The sequence below is a fragment of the Sinohyriopsis cumingii genome, unplaced genomic scaffold (assembly GCF_028554795.1).
Source record: "Sinohyriopsis cumingii isolate HCF-2022 unplaced genomic scaffold, ASM2855479v2 utg000646l, whole genome shotgun sequence".
NCBI classification, from domain to species: domain Eukaryota; kingdom Metazoa; phylum Mollusca; class Bivalvia; order Unionida; family Unionidae; genus Sinohyriopsis; species Sinohyriopsis cumingii.
The window spans coordinates 1,287,044-1,297,730 of NW_028315921.1; the positions used below are offsets into that span (position 1 = coordinate 1,287,044).

The 10,687-nt window shown below is 37.5% G+C and overlaps 4 non-coding genes across 4 annotated transcripts; 2 read left to right on the forward strand and 2 right to left on the reverse strand.

Annotated features, from left to right (window-relative positions):
* Positions 1-5,640: 5,640 nt before the first annotated feature.
* Positions 5,641-5,712, forward strand: Trnam-cau (transfer RNA methionine (anticodon CAU)). The gene has a single exon. It is a non-coding gene; the product is annotated as a tRNA-Met (tRNA).
* A 702-nt stretch (positions 5,713-6,414) lies between these two features.
* Positions 6,415-6,496, reverse strand: Trnas-gcu (transfer RNA serine (anticodon GCU)). The gene has a single exon. It is a non-coding gene; the product is annotated as a tRNA-Ser (tRNA).
* A 1,756-nt stretch (positions 6,497-8,252) lies between these two features.
* Positions 8,253-8,334, reverse strand: Trnas-gcu (transfer RNA serine (anticodon GCU)). The gene has a single exon. It is a non-coding gene; the product is annotated as a tRNA-Ser (tRNA).
* Positions 8,335-10,199: 1,865 nt separating this feature from the next.
* Trnam-cau (transfer RNA methionine (anticodon CAU)) lies at positions 10,200-10,271 on the forward strand. The gene has a single exon. It is a non-coding gene; the product is annotated as a tRNA-Met (tRNA).
* Positions 10,272-10,687: the final 416 nt, after the last annotated feature.

A 10,687-nucleotide genomic window follows, 5' to 3' on the forward strand; every position in this document is an offset into this window, starting at 1 on the left:
TCAGAATATAAGTGAACTGGAGAGAGTCCATTGCTTGTGCGCTATACATCTGGAAGGTATTACGTTCACATGTTCATACTTGATGTACCTGTGTACCTTTTAGAAGAAGAAATAAGTAGAAATTAGAAAGAATATGAAGAGGAATATATATACCCCGGTCAACATAGACACCAATCTGATAAAATCAGATCTCCGCTGTCCTACGTGAAGACCTGACGATGACCACTGAAGAATGACATTCAGGTGACCATTAAATTAGCCAATGGAAATACAACTTTCAAAAAATCTGAAAGTGAATCAAATCGTTCGATACACATTCATGCTTTTCACCCACGGTGCTCTTTCTCAAAACGCAAAGATATTAGACCTCATCTGACTGGTTGATAAAATTAGCAATTATGGTAATAGCATAGGTACCAGAATATGCCTTCTAAGCGATGGCTGTCAGATCTTCATTTGGTAACAGCGGAGATCTGATTTTAATCAGTTTGGTACACAGGTACTTAAAGTATGAACAGGTGAAAGGACAGCTACATAAACGAACATTTTCCCCGTCATTTCTTCTACACTTCTGATAACATCAGTTTATTTGATCTTCTTAACATTAACCGCAATTTTAGATTGTTGTCCAAGACTATCCGAGTATACAAACGTACAGTCTCCTGTTACTTAAAATTTGACCATCGTTTTAATGGGTATTACACACACTTCTAGTAAACAGACACATACGCGTGTGCTTTGGTGCCGTTTTGGAATTTTGGAAACACCTCACCCCTTACCCTCCCAAACCTTAGCTTGATCCCTTTTGCCTTCCTCGCAACCTTAAATGTTTCTGCTAATCGGCCGATTCGCGGCATTGATATTTGGCTACACTTCCCGCATGCATGTTTGCACTACTGGGATTTTATTTCAATGCCAAGAAATGTTGTTGTTTTTCTCTCTCCTGTGGGAGATAAAATGTTCCACACGCGCAAAAAATACAACTTGATTATAAATATGCAGCCAGAACAGGTCAATACACAAACCTGTAACAAACATGCACAAAACGTCAGTCCATTCAAGACACAAGCCACAAAAAAAAATCATGGAGACATCATTACGCGTGTTTTCTTTCTGACGTGACGATATCACTTTACAATATTGATGAACACGGTTTGTAGTCATAACTAAAAGTTCTACACATCAGATAAAATGTATATCGACGAAGATGGGATTCGAACCCACGCGGGGAGACCCCAATGGATTAGCAGTCCATCTTTTTTTTTCTTTCTTTATTTAAAAAAACGTTTTGTACAGTATATAAGTTAAAGGTATACAGTCAGTATGTACATGGTAGTTTGCAATGCTATATTACAAAATGATTCTACAATAGTATTTTGTAATGCTATATTACAAAACAATAATTCTACAATAGTATTTTGTAATGCTATATTACAGAACAATGATTCTAAAATAATATTTTGTAATGTTATATTACAAAAACAATGATTCTACAATGTAATAAACAATTTCTCCTCTTCTATTCTCATTAGCGGATTATCTTTTACAAAATAGTTTGTAATCAAAGTCTGATTTTTGTCTTTGTAATGTTGATATGCATATAATATATATTTTCTAGTCAAATATTGGAACAATCTTTCGATGTCTATTTGTTTCCCTAATAACGACATAATGTTTCTTCTTTTGTAAATACACAGTCGAGCAATGCTCAGAATGTAGTTCAAAAAATAACTATTAACTGATTTTGTTTCTTTGTTATATCCTATGGTGAGCATTTGTTCAACAGAAGTGCTATTGAGAACACCAACTCTACAATTTTTAAAAAGAATCTCAACTATATATACAATATAATTCTTAAAAGAGCTTAATACAGGACATTTCAAAAACATGTGAAATAAATCCTCTGTTTCCACTGGACATAAGTCATTATCAATTTTGCCATAGTATTTTAGTCTCTCTTTTGTAAATATTCGATTGTGCATTATTCTGTAATCCAAATCTACACAATCTGGGGTCTTGAAAGGTAGGTGTATCAATTTCCAGTATTTATGTTTTTCCAAACTAAATATCTTACTCCAAAAAGAAACAGAAGCTGGTTCTTGAAAAATCAACGTACATAAAAGCTTGTAAAATAGTTGTGTTGTACATAAACAGAGGTCATATAATTTTGTATCAACTCTGAGAAACATTATTTCTCCCAACAGCAACACCTGCCCTCCTATTGTCTGCATTACTATAAAATATGTCACCATTCCAAATCTCATTTTCTCTAACACTTTCAACAAACTCATCATCCCAAAAGGTTTCTTGCAATAATAAAATATGGCCTCTTTTCTCTTTAAATATTTCTAAAACAGACTTTAGTTTATTCAAATTACGCAAGCCATTTACATTTAGAGATACAATATTTAAAGCCATGATTATGATGAGTGTATTGAAAGTATTAAAAAATGTTGAGTGTTTGATCATTTCTTAATAGGTGTTCGTCCCATGTTATTCAATTTCATGTTAGGTACTGGATTAAACCTTCTCCTTCTCCTTTGTACTACTTTGAAATTTTCGATATTAGTACCGTTTTCTTGACATGTACGTGATTCGTTTGATCTTTCAACAACGTCTGCAGCCATCTTCCTGTCATCATCTGAATCTGTCCCCGATCCATCTCCAATTGTATGATTGTTGTTTACTTACTCCTCAGATTCTATTTCTACATTGGTCATATCAACTCCACTTCTTTCTTTTTCTTCCCCACTTTCTCCACTCTCATTATCTTTTTTTGCATTCTCAATTTTTTCTTTATCATCTTCGACACTCGGTAACTCCAATATGTCTTCCCTCGTATCATCATCAACTTGCGAATGAGTGCCTGCAATGGCCTCTCTGTAACACATACATGTTTGCGCCTCTTTGTGGCATTTGTCGCATATCCTGCATGTACACATAAGAGGAAAACTTCCACAACTATCACATCTTTGCCTTGTGCAATTTTTTGCTACATGGCCTTGCTCCCCACACTTGTAGCATACAAAATCAGGGCAGTCTTTTATAACATGTCCCGGATCTAGACATCTAGAACATACCTTAACTTGATTATCATGTAATACTCTAAAGTATTGTTGACCATTAACAGTCTGAAATTTCAGACTGTAAGGCAAGGATTTTACCTGCTGTGGAAATTTACATTTGACATAACGAGTCCCATCAGCCACACTAGTTCCAGGATAATATCTGCGTTGAATGGGAGAAAGAAGTTCTACTCCGTATTCACCGTGCTTCATACTTATATCATCATCATTGATGTATGCTGGTAAATGAAGAATTGACACTATAATAGTGTCTGAATATAATAGAGTACAATCAAAGTGTTCACTTCCAATATCAATTCCACACAAGGTATTATATGCTACTTCCTTGCTCGGTAGCGTGACCTCATACAAATTTGCACCTTTGGGCACAACTGCATAGACCGACATATCTCCGGTTAATTCTTCTACACTTCTAACAATATCACTTGCCTTTATTTTCTTCACATCCTTTACATCAATCACCACGGTACATTCTTTCCCAAAACGACGAGAAGCTCCTGTCTGTCTATCAATGTTACTCGACATGCCATTCTTATTGTTAGCTATTCCACTGGTGTCATTAGAGTGTGAGTCAGCTCCTTGTGCTGCACGTGCAGCACGACCAGGCTTTGTATTCATTGTCACAGAAAATAATATATTGTGTGGTGGATAAAGTTATCCACACACTCAAAATATATCTCACTTATATATGAATGCGATCACACAAATCTTATCAACGTACCTGTAACAAATTAAAACAGCAAAAATGTCTATTAAAGGAAAAAAACTGGAAAATTCACGGAGCGATCATCAAACGTGTTTACCTTCTGATGTCATAACCGGAAGTCCTATCTAGAAAGACGCTTAGCGCAACAAGATATTGCATACAACCAAAATTGAAGTATTGGGAAGAATGAGTTTCGGGGTCGCCCAAACGTGCGTGCATGTGTGTGTGTGTGTGTGTGATACTGTTATCACATTAGGTGCGTCCTATTTAAGAATAAACTGCAAATTACGTAAATTTGCTACCGATATTTAGCTCAGGCATTTCAATCGGTATGCCATTCGAAAGTCTGGCATGCTGTCATATCTTTAAGGAATGCCATACCTTTTTCCCATGCTACCGCTGGACGTGGCCATCATCGCGCCCGGTTCGTATTCAAATGAAACTCGCCTAATGTAATACTATCCTGTCACTGGCCAAACGAAAATGAAGTTCTGCACCTATTTATAACTTATTTTCATTTCGCCAATGAGACGCCAGTATTATATTCAGTGCGTGTGTATTAGCGCGCATAGGTCACACGGTATTAATGGTATGGAAAAATGCGAACCACCCTGGAAATGTATGAACTTAAAATAGAATATATATGGGTTTGGCTGACCAGGATTGGTTAATAATGTAAGCTATATTTCAAAAGAAAGAAAATTTTGAGAACTTATGTTAGTTGTAATTAAAAAAATAGACAAATTGTTTTATTGATGCAATTTCGGTCTTTTAACAGTCTTCAGCTTTCAGCACCCATTACTAAAATTAGCACCTGAGTCTTTGGTGCGGAATTGAATGGACGTGCTCCAAACACTATGCTGGTCCAGAAATGGCCGCGGCTCATATCCTTTCCTCTACACAGAAGCTGACAGCAAGGGTTCATCTATACTGATAAGAATAGGTTTGATCATGAGCACTAAAATCTTTGAAGTCATTGAAGTTTTGGTATGAGGTTGTTTTCATAGGTTTACTAGCATGATTGTTGCATGCCACGGGTGATAATCCGCATCACTTGTATCAGCCCTGGCTGCTTATGAGAATGCCCCATGGATTAGAGTGAAAGTACCAGTTATATCGACAGAAAAGTTTGACCGTGTGATGTAAGTGAAACGTTGATTGGCTCATTCACAAGTGGGAAAGGTCATATGAGGTCAAGATTGCGAGACCTTTTTACTGGCGGCCGCAATTATTGGTTAAACAGGTTTTGCTGATTCATAAGAAATAAACTCTCAGTACACGCAGCCACGTGTGATTAATGAGCATAGCGAATTTTAGCCCCGGGCTTTCAACGATGGTGAACCCATGTAAGGTTATAATTATTTAAAATCTGGAACAGTTTTAGTTTTGATAAAGGGTGTAATGTAAATGACAGTAGATTTCATGACGCTACAAAATGGGATATTGTGCGTAATATTTCTACCCTACGCATAGTCTTCCTCCCCCACGTGCTTACCACCCACAGCCCACCCACTACCCTCACCAAGGTAAAAGTCCAGAAAATATCTTAATCCCTGTATAATAAGCTTAAAGTTAGCGCAATTTCAAACCAATATCATTGTGCAGACGGATGTATAATAATGATAATAATAATAGTAATAATCATAATAATAATAATAATAAGACTGACTAGACCTCCTTGAAGGCCATTGTATTAATTAGTCGGATACATGTTTTAACTTTTAAGTTCAAAAGCTAAACAGGGGAAGCAACTTGCACAACCAAATCTTCCTTAATCAAATTTACCTGACTATTGCATCAGAAAGGTGAATATGAATATACTAAATTGAAGGCCTTGTTGGTTCCAACAGCAGAGTGGCGCAGTGGAAGCGTGCTGGGCCCATAACCCAGAGGTCCGTGGATCGAAACCACGCTCTGCTAAATGTATTTTTAGTTCACAAATGTTCCGCAAAGGATATAACTTTGACGTATCAGCAACATCCAAGGTATTGGAAAGAAAGAAAAACATTGGCATCCAACGTCATACTTTTATCTAGTGTGAGGAAATTAAATCAGTATAAGGATAAAAGTAGATGTGATCAAGAAGAAAATTAATAAAGAACGAGATGCAAACAGACCAGTTAGAATCCCAGGTAAAATAGATGACGTGATTACATATTAAGGAATCCACTACATTGGATGCGATCCAGATGCCCAAAATTGTGGTAGAGCGTAACCCTGAAATATGAAACAGCGACTATTAACATGTGGTTTTTCGATTTTCACAGGGTAGATTATGTTACGCGTGGCGCGCGCGCGTGTGTGTGTGTGTGTAAGAGAGAGAGAGAGAGAGAGAGAGAGAGAGAGGGAGAGAGAATTATTGATACATCGACTACAAATATACATTCTAATTGGATGTCTGGCAATGAAGAAAAGGTAGATATTGAACAGATGAAAATCTGATTTCTGTGCATTAATCCGACCTTTCATGTCATCTTATACAACATTCTCATTTATGTGCATGAATTTGACCTTTTAGTGTCATCCTTGTGTCAATTTCTGGCAAATTCCCTCTAATGACATAACGAATGATAAATATGTTTTGATATCATTACTCCTAAGTCACATCGAACAAAAACTGATCGACGAAGATGGGATTCGAACCCACGCGGGGAAACCCCAATGGATTAGCAGTCCATCGCCTTAACCTCTCGGCCACCTCGTCATATTAGAAAAGTTGTTATACAATCTGCTATATAGACGGCAATAATCACAATCCCCGGCTTAGATAATCGAACTATTTTCTTCTCATCTATTATGCATTGGTATCAGTGAATTTTATTAAAGTGTTATCTAGAAAGACGCCTAGCGGAACAAGACATTGCATACAACCAAAATTGAAGTATTGGGAAGAATGAGTTTCGCGCTCGCCCAAACGTGTGTGCATGTGTCTGTGGGTGATACTACTATCACATTACGTGCGTCCTATTTAAGAATAAACTGCAAATTACGTAAATTTGCTACCGATATTTAGCTCAGGCATTTCAATCTGTATGCCATTTGAAACTCTGGCATGCTGTCATATCTTTAAGGAATGCCATACCTTTTTCCCATGCTACCGCTGGACGTGGCCATCATCGCGCCCTATTCGTATGCAAATGTAACTCGCCTAATGTAATACTATCCTGTCACTGGCCAAACGAAACTGAAGTTCTGCACCTATTTATAACTTATCTTCATTTCGCCAATGAGACGCCAGTATTCTATTCAGTGCGTGTGTATTAGCGCGCATAGGTCACACGGTATTAATGGTATGGAAAAATGCGAACCACCCTGGAAATGTATGAACTTAAAAGAGAATATATTTGGGTTTGGCTAACCAGGATTGGTTAATAATGTACGTTATGTTTTAGAAGAAAGACTATTTTGAGAACTTATCTTAGTTGTAATGAAAAAATAGACAAATTGTTTTATTGATGGAATTTCGGTTCTTTAACAGTGTTCAGTTTTCAATACTCATTACTAAAATTAGCACCTGACTCTTTGGTGCGGAATTGAATGCACGTGTTTCAAACTCTATGCAGGTCCAGAAATGGCCGCGGCTCATATCCTTTCCTCTACACAGAAGCTGACAGCAAGGGTTCATCTGTACTGATAAGAATAGGTTTGATCATGAGCACTAAGATCTTTGAAGTCATTGAAGTTTTAGTATGATGTTGTTTTCATAGGTTTACGAGCATCATTGTTGCGTGCCACGGGCGTTAATCCGCATCACTTGTATCAGCCCTGGCTGTTTATGAGAAGAGCCTCATGCATTACAGTGAAATTACCAGTTATATCGACAGAAAAGCATAACCGTGTGATGTAAGTGAAACGTTGATTGGCTCATTCACAAGTGGGACAGGTCATATGAGGCCAAGATTGCGAGACCTTTCTACTGGCGGTCGCAATTATTGGTTAAACAGGATTTGCTGATTCATAAGAAATAAACTCTCAGTACACGCAGCCACGGGTGATTAATGAGCATAGCGAATTTTAGCCCCGGGCTTGCAACGATGGTGAACCCATGTAAGATTATAATTATTGAAATTCTGGAATAGTTTTAGTTTTTTTAAGGGTGTAATGTAAATCTCAGTATATTTTATGACGCTACAAAATGGGATACTGTGCGTACAATTTCTACCCTACGCTTGGTCTTCCTCCCCCACGTGCTTACCACCCACAGCCCACCCACTACCCTCACCAAGGTAAAAGTCCAGAAAATATTGTAACACTGGTATAATAAGTTTAAAGTTAGATCAATTTCAAAACCAATATCATTGTGCAGACGGATATATAACAGTAATAATAATCGTAAGACTGATTGGACCTCCTTGAAGGCCATTGTATTACTTAGTCGGATATCTGTTTTAACTTGTATTACTTAATTGGAAATATGTTTTAAAATCATTACTCCTAAGTCACATCGAACAAAAGCTGATCGACGAAGATGGGATTCGAACCCACGCGGGGAAACCCCAATGGATTAGCAGTCCATCGCCTTAACCTCTCGGCCACCTCGTCATATTAGATAAGTTGTTATACAATCTGATATGTAGACGGTAATATTCACAATTCCGGCTTAGATAATCGAATTATTTTCTTCTCATTTGTTATGCATTGGTATCAGTGAATTTTATTAAAGTGTTATCTAGAAAGACGCTTAGCGCAACAAGATATTGCATACAACCAAAATTTAAGTATTGGGAAGAATGAGTTTCGGGGTCGCCCAAACGTGTGTGTATGTGTGTGTGTGTGTGATACTGTTATCACATTAGGTGCGTACTATTTAAGAATAAACTGCAAATTACGTAAATTTGCTACCGATATTTAGCTCAGGCATCTCAATCGGTATGCCATTCGAAAGTCTGGCATGCTGTCATATCTTTAAAGAATGCCATACCTTTTTCCCATGCTACCGCTGGACGTGGCCATCATCGCGCCCGGTTCGTATTCAAATGAAACTCGCCTAATGTAATACTATCCTGTCACTGGCCAAACGAAAATGAAGTTCTGCACCTATTTATAACTTATTTTCATTTCGCCAATGAGACGCCAGTATTATATTCAGTGCGTGTGTATTAGCGCGCATAGGTCACACGGTATTAATGGTATGGAAAAATGCGAACCACCCTGGAAATGTATGAACTTAAAATAGAATATATATGGGTTTGGCTGACCAGGATGGGTTAATAATGTAAGCTATGTTTCAAAAGAAAGAAAATTTTGAGAAGTTATCTGAGTTGTAATTAAAAAAATAGACAAATTGTTTTATTGATGCAATTTCGGTCTTTTAACAGTCTTCAGCTTTCAACACTCATTACTAAAATTAGCACCTGAGTCTTTGGTGCGGAATTGAATGGACGTGCTCCAAACACTATGCTGGTCCAGAATGGCCGCGGCTCATATCCTTTCCTCTACACAGAAGCTGACAGCAAGGGTTCATCTATACTGATAAGAATAGGTTTGATCATGAGCACTAAAATCTTTGAAGTCATTGAAGTTTTGGTATGAGGTTGTTTTCATAGGTTTACTAGCATGATTGTTGCATGCCACGGGTGATAATCCGCATCACTTGTATCAGCCCTGGCTGCTTATGAGAATGCCCCATGGATTAGAGTGAAAGTACCAGTTATATCGACAGAAAAGTTTGACCGTGTGATGTAAGTGAAACGTTGATTGGCTCATTCACAAGTGGGAAAGGTCATATGAGGTCAAGATTGCGAGACCTTTTTACTGGCGGCCGCAATTATTGGTTAAACAGGTTTTGCTGATTCATAAAAAATAAACTCTCAGTACACGCAGCCACGGGTGATTAATGAGCATAGCGAATTTTAGCCCCGGGCTTTCAACGATGGTGAACCCATGTAAGGTTATAATTATTTAAAATCTGGAACAGTTTTAGTTTTGATAAAGGGTGTAATGTAAATGACAGTAGATTTCATGACGCTACAAAATGGGATATTGTGCGTAATATTTCTACCCTACGCATAGTCTTCCTCCCCCACGTGCTTACCACCCACAGCCCACCCACTACCCTCACCAAGGTAAAAGTCCAGAAAATATCTTAATCCCTGTATAATAAGCTTAAAGTTAGCGCAATCTCAAACCAATATCATTGTGCAGACGGATGTATAATAATAATAATAATAATAATAATAATAATCATAATAATAATAATAATAATAATTATAATAATAATAAGACTGACTAGACCTCCTTGAAGGCCATTGTATTAATTTGTCGGATACATGTTTTAACTTTTAAGTTCAAAAGCTAAACGGGGAAGCAACTTGCACAACCAAATCTTCCTTAATCAAATTTACCTGACTATTGCATCAGAAAGGTGAATATGAATATACTAAATTGAAGGCCTTGTTGGTTCCAACAGCAGAGTGGCGCAGTGGAAGCGTGCTGGGCCCATAACCCAGAGGTCCGTGGATCGAAACCACGCTCTGCTAAATGTATTTTTAGTTCACAAATGTTCCGCAAAGGATATAACTTTGACGTATCAGCAACATCCAAGGTATTGGAAAGAAAGAAAAACATTGGCATCCAACGTCATACTTTTATCTAGTGTGAGGAAATTAAATCAGTATAAGGATAAAAGTAGATGTGATCAAGAAGAAAATTAATAAAGAACGAGATGCAAACAGACCAGTTAGAATCCCAGGTAAAATAGATGACGTGATTACATATTAAGGAATCCACTACATTGGATGCGATCCAGATGCCCAAAATTGTTGTAGAGCGTAACCCTGAAATATGAAACAGCGACTATTAACATGTGGTTTTTCGATTTTCACAGGGTAGATTATGTTACGCGTCGTGTGTGTGTGTGTGTGTGTGTGTGTGTGTGTGTGTGTGTGTGTGTGTG